General features: G+C 44.2%; 1 protein-coding gene across 14 annotated transcripts in view; it reads left to right on the top strand.

Moving 5' to 3' along the window:
* The window catches only part of RASAL2 (RAS protein activator like 2), a 227,051-nt gene that overhangs the window by 162,396 nt on the left and 49,317 nt on the right, over positions 1-15,338 (top strand). The window lies entirely within an intron of this gene.

Raw genomic sequence — 15,338 nt, 5'->3', positions numbered from 1 at the left:
CTCTGACCCTCTCAGAGCATCGCTGCCTCCTGCCCATCCAACTTCGCAACTGGGGTCCCTTTACCTTTAGCTTTTTACTTCAGAGGCTCAATGACCAGAAGTGGGAAGGAAGACTGTGTAGACCAGGCTTCCTCAACCTCAGCCCTCCAGATGATTTGAGACTACAATTCCCATCATCCCTGACCACTGGTCCTGCTAGCTAGGGATCATGGGAGTTGCAGGCCAAAAACATCTGGAGGGTTGAGGTTGAGGAAGCCTGGTGTAGGCCAAATAACTATTTTATGGAGCTTGGAGGATAGTTTGAAGACTTGCTGTTTTTCTGCAAGGGTTAGTCAGTCGAGACCCTCTCCTTGGTTGCTCCCTTCAAATTTGGCCACATGTGCCAAAAAATACAGCGGATATACGGCATCTTAAGTCTAGAGTGTACTCTCATCCAAAAAAAAAGACTAAGCCTGTGAGCTTTCTCCCCTTTCAGAGTGACAAGGAGAACACTGTACATTTTTTTTTTTCAGATTTAGACCTTCAGGTCAGTGTTTTGTTTTTAAAAGCCATTGCATTTAAAAGCCGATAACCTGCTTGGCTCAAAAGCCCTTTAGGACAATAGAAAAGAGGAAATCTTGAGCAGACACTTTTGTCCATATTGCAGTCTGAGCTTGTTCGAAGAATTGAGTTACCTAAATCCCAGAGAGGACGTAATATGAGAAATGACAAGCGCCCTTACCCTCCCTGCTGGCACATTCCTACATCTTTCAGGTTCCTAGTCTCCAACTACTGACGCAGCTCATTGCTACAGCCCGTTAGCAGTACATAGCACTTGCTTTGGTCCAAATAAATAATTGTGTTTCAGAAGATACTCTTTGACTATTTCAGAATTTGCTTAGCCTACTGAGTTAAGGTCAGGACTGGGTCTCAAATCCTGATTCTCCCTCCCTACTACTCCCTTCATTCCATCTCTAATACAACAAGGGGCCCTGGCAATTCTTTTAAATGGTTTATTACTCTATTTATTACCCACAATGAGGGAAGCAGGGGAGGGAACATGCAAGTCCACAGCCTGCTCTTGAGCTCTCTTCACACAGAATCTCAACAGAGAAGTCCTATCTGAGCAGGTCATATATTTCTGTGCCTAACACTATGTAAATCAATATGCAGGGTTGATTTACATTAAGCATCTTAGTTTTCCTGAATTATTATAACAGTGATAATGAATTTTCACAATATTGAGGATTTTAGGGGGGGGGAGGCTGTAGGAAAGAGAAGACGCAGAAATAGTTGTATTGCAGAAAACCAAACTGGAATGTAGGAGGGGAAAATAGGTAGCTTTAGTTACGGGACAGATCGGCTGTACTGAGCAAGGTTCTGGAACGAATGGTCACAGACCAGATCCAGCTGCTCTCGGAGGACTCTGGTTTTCTAGATCCATTTCAATTGGGGTTTGGACCTGGTTTTGGCACAGAAACTGCTTTGGTGGCCCAGTAGGATGACCTCAACCTCTCAGCGGCTTTCAGTACCATCAACCATGGTATCCTTTTGCAGCAGCTGTCCCAGTTAGGGCTGGATGGCTTTGCTTGGCAGTGGTTCCAGTCCTCCTTGAATTGTCATTCCCAGAGGGTTTTGCTTGAGGAGTGTTTTTCAGCCCCGTGGAGCCTTCATTGTGGGTTTATGCAGGGTTTGATCCTATCCCCTCTGCTGTTCAACATGTACATGAAACCACTGAGTGGAGTTTTCTGGAGGTTTGGAGTCCGTTGTCAGCAAGATGCTGATGACATTCAGCTCCACTCTTCCTTTACATCTGCAGGTGAGGCGGCGAAAGTGCTGGACTGTTACCTTGCCTCAGTAATGGACTGGATGAGAACCAACGAACTGAAACTCAGTCCAGATAAGACCGAGGCACTGTTAGTGTTGGAATTTAGTATTCCAATTTTAAAAAGCAGAAAAGTGACCACTTTAGACACGATCCAGAAAGAAGTGCTCACAGTTGGGATTTAAGAAGTTGAACAACCTTTTATGCCGTGTTCAGTTTTCACTGTTGCTGGAACTTCATAAAAGTGGCTGTTTTTGAAAAAATACAAATCCATGAAGGCTGCAAGGGTATAGTGGGGAGGGTATTACTACAAATAGTTTCATCCTAGGAGACAATCTGGCTATTTAATTTCGTTTATTGTCAGATAACAGCTGGCGGCTGAGCATGCTGAGCTTTTCTCCTAGCTTCTAGCATGAGGGCTTTAGCTTGTAGTTATGAGTAACCTGATAGATGGCATCATTTGTGAAAGTCATTAGGGTTGGAGTTTTGAGTAGCGTAGGGAGGTCACGTTCCTTCCTGGAACATCTTGTTTAAGCTTAATGCTTTTATCTTGTTTAATATTAAAATGTGCATCTGTGATTCCTTGTAAATCTCCATTTCAAATGCTGAAAATAGTTTCTTTCCTTTCAGTATTTTTGTAACTTTTATACTTTTTTTATAATCTGATCAGTTTGCACTGTTGTTAAAGGATGAAAGACATTTTTCTATAATTATTTCCCCACAAGCTTTGCTGGGGTTTGGTATGGTTTTTCCAAATGCTGTCACCAGTGGGCATCCCTAGCTCAAGACGTATCATTGTCTGAGGCTCCACAAATGTCATTTTATAACAAAGCAAAATTGCCTCAGCATTTTCTCTTATTCTGAACAGGAGTTGGGGAATAGAAAGCAAAGCACAAAATAGATCAAGGGAGGAGCAGAGCCGCGAATCCTATCCTTGGAGGGGGTGTCAGGGAAGCCCCGGCCCCTGCGAAAATAATAGGTTGCTGCTTTCAGCTCTTCAGCCAACATATATGGGAAATAATAAAGTAGGACATAGTGCATTGTTTATAAGGGGGTGGTCTGGTGGAAAGCCAGTGAGCCTCTTGATCCAAATAAAATAGTGATTTCCCTGTTTCGCCTGTGTTTTAAAAAGGCATGCTGTGAGTTTTGCACAGTCTATGGTAGGCGAGCTGTGCACAGAAGCCACTATCAGCTAAACAGGGCTTTGCCACATCTTCCTATAAGCAGAGTCCTTTGACTCCATAGGGGAGTTTGGGGCTCAAATCTACTCCCTACATTCTATAGAATCTGAAATGCATTTGTAAATGTCCAAACAAAGATAGCCATTTATAAAGGTAAAGGGACCCCTGACCATTAGGTCCATTCGTGACCGACTCTGGGGTTGCGGCGCTCATCTTACTTTATTGGCTGAGGGAGCCGGCGTGCAGCTTCCGGGTCATGTGGCCAGCAGGACTAAGCCGCTTCTGGCGAACCAGAGCAGCACACGGAAACGCCATTCCCTTTCTGCTGGAGCGGTACCTATTGATCTACTTGCAGTTTGACGTGCTTTCAAACTGCTAGGTTGGCAGGAGCAGGGACTGAGCAACGGGAGCTCACCCCGTCGCAGGGATTCGAACCGCCGACCTTCTGATCGGCAAGTCCTAGGCTCTGTGGTTTAACCCACAGTGCCACCCACATCCCTTTGTAAACTGTATTTATAAATTTATAAACTGTAACATTAAGCTACAGAACCACCTCAGGATTCTGTAGAAACTGAACAGTGAAGAAGACCGATAAGATTGATTGACAGCAGAAGAACCCTGTTTGGATAGTTGGCGGGGATTTGTGGGGGGACGTAAAACTCTCATCTGACAATGGGAAAAATTACTTCAGCTTCTGTACTGGTACCAGTAAAGTAACATTCTTAACACTATGCCTGCATTACCACCCATCTGAGGTCTGCAGCAGTTTCTCTTGACAGTATGCAGCCCGTCAATCCATTCCCAAAGTGCTGTGCTAGTTGCCTGCACAAATGGCTCCTCTTTGGGAAGAAATTGATGGGCACATGTTGAAATGATGCCCAGCCCAGGAAGAACCTCTGGCTGAGGAGGCTGGATGTTTTTCCTGCATTCGTGGTCTGATCTCCCTTTAATGCACTTGCGTATCAGGCCAACTCCTTGGCTACCCCAGCTTTGTCTATAGCTGTTGAAATGCAACTTTCCCTTTGTTTCTCAGTGTCTGGCAGCAAAACAGAACTCACTCATCCTTTGTATTGTATTCCTCAGCCTGTTGCTGTGACGTCCCCAGAAAATAGAAGTTTCTCTCGTTTACCCAATCTTAAGATCAGTTTGCCACATGTCCACGTCAGTTTGTGAAGTTTCTTTTAAGTCCTCACAAAAAAATTGTCAGCATTTTAGCGTGTGTTTCTTGCAATATGCACATTTTGGGATGCAATTTTGCCTAATAAACACACTTTTGCAAGCAGTTTTCCTTAATGCATTTTTGCATATTATCACAAATATATTCATGCTTATGCACGCTTTCCCCTAATACATGCTTTCTGTACATTTTGTTGATGGTCGTGAGCTGCATCAAAAGATTCAGAGGTATGAATTTTAAAGGAAAGTTTGTTTCAGACTGCATATTGTTTCGGAAAGTGTGAATTAGGTAGGTTCATGTGAAAATTCAAACGGAACAGAATTCCCTCCCCACCCGGTCTCTACATGTTATATTACCTCTTCATATGTTCCATCATCCATTGCCAAATTTAGGCTCCCCAGAAACAAACGATCTTATTGCCAAGAACCATGTATGCTTATGCACAAGACACCTACCTTTCCCCCCCCCCCTATGGAAGGAACTCTTCCATCCTACAATCCACAACTGGAAATTCCAATATACTTCTTAAACATTTTCCTGAACCCATTGAAGGCCTTTGATTCCACAGCTGTTTCAGGAAGGCCGTTGCATAAATCTACACCTCTAATAGTTGAAAAACGTTCTTTCAAATTTCTGTCTATATTAATTAATGACCAGTTTGTAGCCATTGGCTCTTCTACTTAGAGACCATTTTCACTTCCATTGCATGTGTTTGTTTTAAAGGACCACTTCCAATCAAGCAAGCAAAAATCCATATTCTACAAATTACTCACATGTATTCATAAGGTGAGATTCTGTGCTAGTTAATAAACATGACTAACTTAGGTTCCTTAATTTCAGTAGGTCCCCTCTTAGTAGGACTTAGTTGACTACAACCCATAGAATTTGGGTTTCCTGACTGGAGAAACTAGACTTGCTTAATACAAACCTTTTTGACTTTAATTCATCAGAAGACCAAAGTGCAAACCCTGCCTTCTTGCCTGTGGTGCAAAAGAGAATTGGGTCTTCCATTCCTTCAAAGTCTCAGGCCCACATCATGTATTACAGTGGGTACAAGTTTATGATAAACTTGTAAAATGTGAAGCATCTACATTTACACTCCCCACCCCCAGATTTATACTGTGCAAGCAAGTTGGAGAGCTGGGGGCAAAGTTATTTTTAAAGTATTTTAGCAGGCTATAAATGGAGGAAAGTCAGATATGTAACCATATCACAAAATAGAAAGAAGCTGTACTAAACCTGGACCTATTTTAGAGTGTATGAAGTTGCTGTCACATATTATGTTCCAGGTTCAAGAAGAATCCTGTAGGCATGAATAGTTGTTTGTTTTTCTTTTTTTAACGTATTTTTTATTAAAGATATATTGGTTTACAAAAGTATGTGCAATGTCCCTTTTTCCAAGTTACATTTTCTACAGATCAGTTTCATTTGTTGAGACGTTAGTGTTAGTTGTTCTTGTAGTTTTACTCTACTGTTGTAAAAAAAAGAAAGAATCTCACATGCTATGCAAAGCAGCTTACAGAAGTTAAAACCCGCATTAAAATTAGTAAGCTAAGCAATAGTAACATGATAACAAAAGTAACAGTAAAAGCAGATCTTTTAAATGGCAGCAGAATTTAAAGGCAGGCTGCTAATAGACTAAAATAATATATTAAAAGTCCTATGAAATAACAATCTTAATGAATATTTGAGAACTAAGAGGAAAGAGGCCTGGTGGGTGTCCCCAGGAAGAATGTTCCAGTGTCTTGGTGCCACTGTCTTACACACCTGGCCATCTGATCTAATGCAAGCGTGAGACCCAGAACCATAAATCTCTGAGATCAATCTTAACTGGCTGGCAGGCACATGCAGAGTTACTAAGGCAATCCCCAAACTGTCCCCAGACTGTAATGGCTAAAACCAGCACTTTAAATTGAATCTGGAAACGAAAAGGCTGCCATTGCAGTAATAGTCTTCAACCTTTTCAACAAGTGTCCCACGTAATTAGATGGTGCCACTGCTGGCGTATACTACATTGAGGGGTAGCCAGGATGACTGGCCAGTTCCTGCAGCTGTGATTCTTAAGCAAGGAGCATAGATGCCAACTCCCTGGGTGCCTGAGCACCCACAAAATTCCCCATGAAGGGGCTGGGCACCCACAAAATTTGGTGCCAGGGCCATGCATGGTGCATGGCACCCACAGCCCTGGGCACCCATAGCCGTGGGGCAAGTTGGCAGGCCTGGCAGGGGCACATAGTAAAGTTCACTCAGATCCAGATTACAGTGGTGCCTCGCAAGACGAAATTAATCCGTTCCGTGAGGCTCTTCGTATAGCGGTTTTTTCGTCTTGCGAAGCAAGCCCATTGACAGCTTAGCGGATTAGCGCTACAGCTGTCAAGCGGCTTCCAGCGATCAGCTGTTAAGCGGCTTATCAGCGGAACAGCTGATAAGCGGCTTAGCGGCTTAAGAAAAGGGCGAAAAAAGCGGAAAAAACCCGCGGGGAGGGATGCAAGATTTTTTTCGTCTTGCGAAGCAACCCCATAGGGGAATTCGTTTTGCGAAGCGCCTCCAAAACGGAAAACCCTTTCGTCTAGCGGGTTTTTCGTCTTGCGAGGCGTTCGTCTTGCAGGGCACCACTGTAGTTGTGCCTTAACTGTTAAGGTCATGGGTAGGCAAACTAAGGCCCGGGGGCCAGATCCGGCCTAATCGTCATCTAAATCTGGCCTACGGATGGTCCGGGAATCAGCGTGTTTTTACATGAGTAGAATGTGTGCTTTTATTTAAAATGCATCTCTGGGTTATTTGTGGGGCATAGGGATTTGTTTAGATATTTTTTTTCAAAATATAGTCCGGCCCCCCCACAAGGTTTGAGGGACAGTGGACCGGCCCCCTGCTGAAAAGGTTTGCTGACCCCTGGTTAAGATAGTCTGTACAAATATTCTTGCTTTGTGGTCCCTGCGTATGACTGCCTCTGATCCTCTGAGTTCAGGGCCAGAGAGCGACGCGAGCAGCAGGTAAGGGTGTCTGTCTGTGCCACAGAGGCAGCTATGTGGACTTTGCCTTTTCTCAGAGAGCGTCGCAGCCCCCAGATGCTGCAGTTTGTGGTGCCCTTGGCTGCACGTTGGTCATCTATGCTGCAGACCTCAAGAGGGAGCAGGTGCCCCAATGTGTACGGTTCAGGTCTGAAATAAGCTTGCAGGAGGAGAAGAGTCCTTTTTGCAAGCTTTGTTTTTGTTTTTGACTTTCACCGAACAGCTGTTCCCAGCTATTTGTGTATCGCAAACACTTTCGTATGCAGTTTCTAGTGTCTTCGAAATCCCCCTGCTATTCCAAGTCCCTCTCAGCAAATTATCCTCCCAATAATACGCCATGAAGTCTGATGCTGGCTGACATGCTCCAGCTTGTGCCTTGGGCATATTTTGAACGGTCTTCTGCTCAGTGAAGGATTCTTTTGAGATGCATATAATCGTTTTACTGAATCAGTCGCAATATTTGCCCTTTGCTGCTTGTTGTCCATTGCATTATTGTGAGCCCTCCGGGGCTCCTATGTGCATCTTATGCACGCTGTTAAGAGTGCCAAAATATTAAAACTATCTCTTGAGTTTTAAAAGTGAAGAATAATCGACAGACAACCAGGGGACGATTCTGTAAAAACATCTTTAGTATGTAGGGAGGGGGTCAACTGATACTGCCAGTTTGGGATCAGGGACTGGAGGCTTTTCTAACTGGCCCCCTAATCCTTGACCTTAGTTTTGTTTATCATGGGGGGGGGATGAGCGGGGAGAGAATGATGGTTGAGACAGGTTGCATATGCTGTCAGTGGATATAGTTAAAGCTCTGTGGACAGCTGGGAGGGTTTTGCCGTCCTGGGATTTACTGCCACGTGGGAATCCTCCTGATTTAGTAAAAGTCATTTTATGGCATTATCAGACAGCTGTAGCTCGTCAGAGAATTCTCTCCCTGCTTCCTGAGAATGGCCTTTCCTGGGCTCCAGCACACCAAGTAGACATGGCTTTGGGATTTGTCGTGAAGCGTTACCGCTGTGCCCACACCGCTGCTTTCTACTATGGGTGGGTTCCTTCATTTAGAATGTCATGTTTGTAATACAGAGAATAATGGCAAGTCAACCTAAAAAACAGATATTGCAGGCTGTTGTCCCCCTGTTGTTTGTCGGGATTCTAATCCTAGTTTACAGAATATTGGTGCGGGTCGATTTGATCCTGTTTGAGCTGAAAGGAGAGGAATGTGCTGATGACTTGCCTCACATTCAGCAGATGCTATTTCTGAGCACATTGTGTTTGTGTGTGTGCCTGCACATGCGCACAGGGGAGGTTGTCGTAGATCTCCACTTGCGGTGCATTGATATGTGCATGCAGTTGCATACAGAGGGTTGTGGTACAGTGTTATAGGACTCTGTCAGTCTTTGAAACAAAGTCTTGCTGGGTTTACATAGTTCTGACGCTACATTTTTCTGCATCTTTGATATAAGAGACAATTGTAGTATGCGCATATGTTTCTGAGAGAATGTCTAAATTGTAAGACTCCACTCTGGAGTTTGTGGGTGCTTCAAGGTAGATGCAAATATTGCAGTTCTTCCTTTGGTTTTGTCTTTGAAAAGGAATACAAGTAATTCTGCATGAAGGTTTCAGTAACTGTTTTCTTCTGAAGGGTGAGGAAGGAAGTCATGTCCCTCCTTCCACAGAGGTTTTTTTCTGTTAGGAACTGCTCTGTCCTTGTTTTCAGCTCAGTTAGATCCGGCAGCAGTGTAACAAAAGGCTTCTCAGTAACATGTAGCACATTGTTTCCAGGCAGGCAGAATGGGGATTCCACCCTATGGAGTACCCTTCCATAAATAGCTGTTGGTGCAACCTGATAGGTGCAATATATCTGTTCGGTAAAATGGAATTGTTAGTAGAGAGAAGCTACGCCTGTAATCCTGAGCCAGTCCCACACAATATATCAGTTTAAATGAGCTGCAATATATATTGAGAATGTTTCAGGAAGGCGTATGCAACCAAACATACCAAACTGAGTTTAGGATCTTTGGCTATATATTGGTTTTTAAATGAGAACTGTGCCTTTCATGCAAACACAGAGGTTATTAAATAATTTAATCCAGGCGGATCTCTCGTGTCAATTTTTGTGCACATAAGTAGTTAAATCTCTAGGATGGTATTCAGCTGCTTGACTTAGGCACATTAACTTAGTCAAGACTTTGTTCGTTAATTGCAGTGGGTCGAGGAATATCTGCTAGGCAGAGGAGAGTGTCTGACCATTTGATATTTAGACAATCAAACAAGTAATAATGTCTGTTTAGGGAAGCTTTTAAGGTTTGATATATTACAGTATTTTAATATTTTTTTGGAAGCCGCCCAGAGTGGCTGGGGAAGCCCAGCCAGATGACCGGGGTATAAATAATAAATTATTATTATTATTATTATTATTATTATTATTATTATTATTATTTAAAATTGAGGCTGGCACTGAAAACATAGTTTGTGCCTTTGGTTTAAAAAACGAGGCCTTTGAGAGTTCATCTCAGCAGCACCCAAATTTATCACACTTCAGAACAGAAATATCCAGTATATCCCCATCAACTTTGTCTGAAAACAAAGGTATGTTTTCTCTCCCAGAGGTGTGCCATCTTGTTCCAGCAGCTTTTTGCACCTTCTTTTGAAAGGCTATGACTGATTCACCTAGGAATGTGCATCTGCATTCTGTTCCAACTAGTAACTACGCACAACTGCGGCTGGTCATGGTTGAAAGGCTTGTTTGGTCGCTCTTAGAGCGCAATGAAGCTGCCAGCAAAGCCCAGTTAAAGCAGGGAGTGTCAGCCGGAGCACCTGAGTGAGCCAGGGAAATGCAAAGCCTTCGTTTGCCATTAGTGATGTCATCACCTAGCAAAGGGTTACGGACAGGCACAACAATGCACAATAGAGCAGAAAGCAGGGTTTTTCCCATTAATATTCCCCACGAGGGATTTCCAGCTTTTTAACTGAAGATTGAACCCCACCAAAAATCAATAGTGCAACCTGCTTTCCCAGTCTTATTCTCACCATGCTTTTTAATTCCCATTTTGCAGATGAGTAAGCTGAGGCTGAGGAAGGAAGTTGCTCAGGGCTAAGCAGTGGGTCCGTAAACTGAACTGAGATTTGAATATGGCCTGCCTTTGGTCTGACCTGAGACAAATCAAGCTGTGTTAGGGCATGGGAGTGTAAGCATCTCTCTAATAAAAGGGCAGCTGAGAAGACAGTATGTGGCATTTTTAATCAGATATATGAAGTCTGAGAGGAACCTAACTCTGTGAACTAATGCACCCTATCATTAACGTCCTTTGATTCCTCCCTATAATAAGATGGTGGATGAATTAAATTGTGCATTTTGTTGTTGAAGTGCTAGCACCTATGTCATATTTGCTTCTGAGAGATTTCCAATCCTTATTAATTATTTTTCAGAGCAAACCCCCACATCCCATAGTAATCACAGTAATTGAAACATGTACTTTGGAGTCTGGCTTTTAAATAGGTCAAAAGCAGCAGGAGGACTTCATAAGCAGAGGACAATTTGATTTTTAACCCTTCTTTTCCCCTGTGCTTGAATGCTAGACCTAGCTGGTCAGCCAAGTATTGGATTGCCTGAATGGAACAGAGAAGTGATGTTTGATTGTCTGTGTGGCTGAAATCATCCATTCTGGAGTGAGAGAGCTCTACAGTGGGGCAAGCATCCATTCAGCAACTTGGCTACAGCACCTTCCACCTTGGTTCCTTAATGCACAGGGGTGTTTCCTTACCATCTTCGCTGTGGGTTTCAGTCTTTCCCCCAACTGCTACTGGCTGGCAGTGGCTCCTTCTCCTGAGCTGGCTGCTCGGGGAGTTGTGGATTTGCAACCTGTTTTGTGAGTGCAGCTGTGGAGCAGCAAAGGGATGTTAAAATATTTTCCTTTGCTAGATTGAAAGGAATGCTTGAAAGCAGGGATGGGAAAACGGTGGCCATCCAGGTGGTGCTGAACTGCAACTCTGACTATTGGCCCTGTTTGGCTGGGACTGGCCAGAATTAGAAATCCTCTGGAGAGGTTATGAGAGGCTTCTTTATGCAACAAATTAGTATCAAGAAAAAATTTAGAGAGAAAGGGGGGAAAGAGGTTTTAAATCAGATAATGGAAAACGGAAGGGAAAAAAAATCTGAAAGACTCAAAAATTAACCAAAATATAAAGATGTTACAAAGCCAATTTGCAATGATAATTAACCAAGACGTGGAATGGAACATAAAGAGAATGAGACAGATGAATTTTGAACATGCTAACAAATCAGGTAAATGGTTGGCATGGCAAATCAAAAAAAGAAAAGCCCAAAGTACAACAAATAAAATAATATTGGATGGAAAAGAAGTAGAAAACCCTGAAAGAAATCAGAAGAGGATTTGTCAACTTTTATAAACAATTGTATAAAAAAACTGGAAAAGAGGACATGCTCTGGCACCGGGGGGCGGAGAGCAGGTGGGTGGGGCTGGCACGCGTCCCGGGGGCGTGGTTTGCCACCTACAGGGGTGTGGCAGGGGTCCTGGGGGTGTGGCACGCCGCCTGGGGGGTGTGGTGCCCAGGGCGGGGAGGGGGGGACAGCAGCGATGGCGCCCCACCAGGATCGCGCTGCCAGGGGAGGTGCGCTTCCTCCGCCCTCCTCTTCCTCCGCCACTGCCTATGGAACAATTAAAGTGTTGGCACAGTGAAAAAGAATATATTTACCTGTTCCTGGCCTCACTGTATGGGACCAACTTCACACTACTTACTATCCTGTGTTGGTAGGTTTCGATAATCAGATATCCCCTTCTGTCAGGTTTATGCTGCACTTGGATAGCTTATAAAAGGTTAATTATCCTAGCTAAGTGTAATTGAAATAGGGATTTGGGTGGTTAATGGAGCTGTTGAGAAGAAACAGATTTGTGCAAACATCCCCCCCCCAGCCTCCTTGCCACCCTATATGCCTGCATGATCTTCCTGTTTACAGTAATCCTGCTGGCCCGTGATTAACTGCCATCTTTGCAGAGAGACTAAGCGCCACTCATTTTTCCAATACCTCCCCGCCCTAATACGGGAAAGGCTCTTTTAATCTACCATCATCACTGGTCATTAGAAAACAAGTGGAGTGGCTTTGAGTTATTATCTCTGTGCTCCAAAGCAAGAGGGCTGGGCAAATTGCCTCTTGTTAATTGCAGCACTGGGATGTCAGAAGAGATTTCTGTTTTGTGGTAGGATCAAATTATTGTTATTTTCTAGAAAGATAGCTCTTTACACATAGTCCATTGCTTTGTGAACTAGAACTATTTGTAGACTAACAGATATGAAAGCAGCTGCTGCTTTTCCATCTCTGTGGTCTATTATTGTTGGATAGAGCAATCCAACCATGATCCACTGTGCTGGAAGGGGTTTGGATGGGCTGGGAGTGTCACTCTGCCAGCCCCCACTGTTGAGGGAGCTCTACAACTGCAGGCGAGCCCCACCAGCAAAATGCATCCATCTAAGCAGGTGGAAACTACCATTGGGGCAGCGGTCAGCAGGAAAGCCCCCAAAGAGTGGAGCTTTTTGTTGAGCTTGTTGAGCCTTTTTGGGGAAACCTAACCCAAAAAAATAGTGATTTGAAACTTTTTGAGCTGCTTCCGCTACCTTTTCCACCGCCTTGCCATACATCCGGGTTTTCCCTGGCATTTAGCCAATTCGGCAAAATTCCCCCAGATGCCATTTTTACACCCCAAAACCAGGACATGTCAGGAGTTTTCCTGCCGTATGCAGTCCCATTGAGCCGGATCTGGGCCTCTTCACTGAACCCGCCTGGGAACTGGCATAGCAAACACTTTTTCTTCTCCACCCCAGCTGGCATGAGTAGCAAAGTTGTGGAAGTGGAGGTGGCTAGGCTACGCCATCGATCCCTGCTATTTCCAGCAGGAGCTTATATTCACTGCCAAGGTGTGCTAGAATTGGAAGATGCAGTTGTGTCCCATCTGTAAAATGGGCACGAGTTGCTAGAATTGGAAGATGCAGTTGTGTCCCATCTGTAAAATGGGCACGAGTGATGTGTTTTTAAATGTTGTTGTTGTTCGACAACAGCAGCAAGGATACTACTCGCTAAGAATTGGAAAACTCAAGATCTACCCACACTGGAAGAATGGCAGATGCAACTGATGGACTATATGCAACTGGCGGAGATGACTGGCAGAATCCGAGACTTGGGAGAAGAAAGGATGGAAGAAGATTGGAAGAAATTTAAGACTTACTTACAAAAATATTATGATTTATTGGAATGTTAAGAAAGATGCTTAGTTATAAATAATTGGCCATCACTAAAATAGATCAGGAATTGATGACAAGAGAGATTAAGAAAAACAAATTTGCAGGAGAACTATTTTATTGTAACTAAATAAGCGGTTACAAAATTTGGAAATAAGATGATAATTTGCTGGACAAAATTCATTAATGATGCAAATGGGAGTGGGAGGCGTGAGGAAGCTCAAAGATGATATGAAATTTTGTTAAACAAAGTAATACTGTTTATTGTTATTGGATGTTTTTTTTTTCTTTTCTGTAAAAACCTTAATAAATATTTATTAAAAAAAAAATGTTGTTGTTGTTTAGTCGTTTAGTCGTGTCCGACTCTTCGTGACCCCATGGACCAGAGCACTCCAGGCACTCCTGTCTTCCACTGCCTCCCGCAGTTTGGTCAGACTCATGTTTGTAGCTTTGAGAACACTGTCCACCCATCTCGTCCTCCATCTGGAGTTTTCTTGGCAGGGATACTGGAGTGGCTTGCCGGTTCCTGCTCCAGGTGGATCACGTTTGGTCAAAAACTCTCCACTATGACCTGTCCATCTTGGGTGGCCCTGCACGGCATAGCTCATAGCTTCTCTGAGTTATTCTCTGAGTTATTCAAGCCCCTTCGCCATGGCAAGGCAGTGATCCATGAAGGAGAGGGTTTTTAATACAATAAGGCAAAAATGACACTGTTGAACCTACAAGATGGGGATAATAGTAGGAAGCAGACAGAATATAGATTCTGTCGCTGACCTTGTGTGGAGGAGCCACTGCTGTTGTGTTGGGCTCATCCAGCCTCCTTGACTCAAGTAGCACTCCACATCTTTACGATGGTCATAGCACCCATTTCAGCTTCCCCTTCCTGTGGCTCAGCGGTGGAGGAAATTGCTCGGGCACCTGGGGCGGTGTGCCCAGGGGTGGGGTGAGCCGCCTATAGGGGCGGGGCGCACCACAGGGCCTCTGGAGTCCGCCTGCCTCTTCCCACTCAGCCTCCCTACAGCTGAGGGGGAGGCAGTGGGCGGACCGTTTCGGCAGCACGAAGCCTGCGCATGCCCAAGCCACCGTGTCTCTCCCAGGCCCCGCAGTGAGTGCCGTCTGGCATTTTGTCACCCCCCTCAGTCGTGACACCCGGGGCGGACCGCACCCCCTTCCTCCGCCCCTGCTGTGGCTTCCATGTCTGTGCAACAAGCCATTTAATGAATGTGCCTTCTAATTCTCCCTCTTTACAGTCTCACATCATCTGGGCCCTATAAGCTTCTCATCATCATCTCTGATCTCATCCATCCTGTTTTCCTTCCCACCCATTTGATCTGCATTCATTGGATTCTGTCTTTTGCCTGCAGCTCTCATCTTGCCATCTTAAGCCAGATGCCTCAACTTCCCTCCCTCCACTGTATTGTAAGGGCTTTCCTCAAGCATCTGATAGACAGCTGTAAATCTAAAGTAATTTAAAATATTTATTATAGCAAACATAAGCTTCAGTCAGGCTTTTTCCACTTCAGACTGCAGGTTGAGGTTCACGTAACTGAATCCTTCTCCATGTACACACATTTCCTGCAATAAGAAAACTAGCATGTCAGGCAGAAAGCATAGGCTGGAAACTTACCATAACACCTAGCTTCTTTACTATGCAGGAAATGTTTATGTATAGAGAAGTATTCAGTCCTGTAAGACCCACCTACAATCAATGAAGTAGGGAGAACTGGGTTACACTTAGCCTTTATGTGGTCCTACTTAAAATTAGTCATATGGGAAAATGTCGTTCAATACCAAGTTTTTATTTTATGTTAACTTGGGTCCGTTTCACCCATGAGATGCATCACATGGGAGCTGCTGGTTCACGTGGTGGACTGAAACAAATAGGCTTGCCACCGCCTTGCGGCATTCTCAGCTCC

Source organism: Podarcis melisellensis, assembly GCF_964234715.1.
Source record: "Podarcis melisellensis genome assembly, chromosome: 6".
Classification (NCBI taxonomy): domain Eukaryota; kingdom Metazoa; phylum Chordata; class Lepidosauria; order Squamata; family Lacertidae; genus Podarcis; species Podarcis melisellensis.
This window is presented reverse-complemented; position numbering and strand designations above follow the sequence as displayed.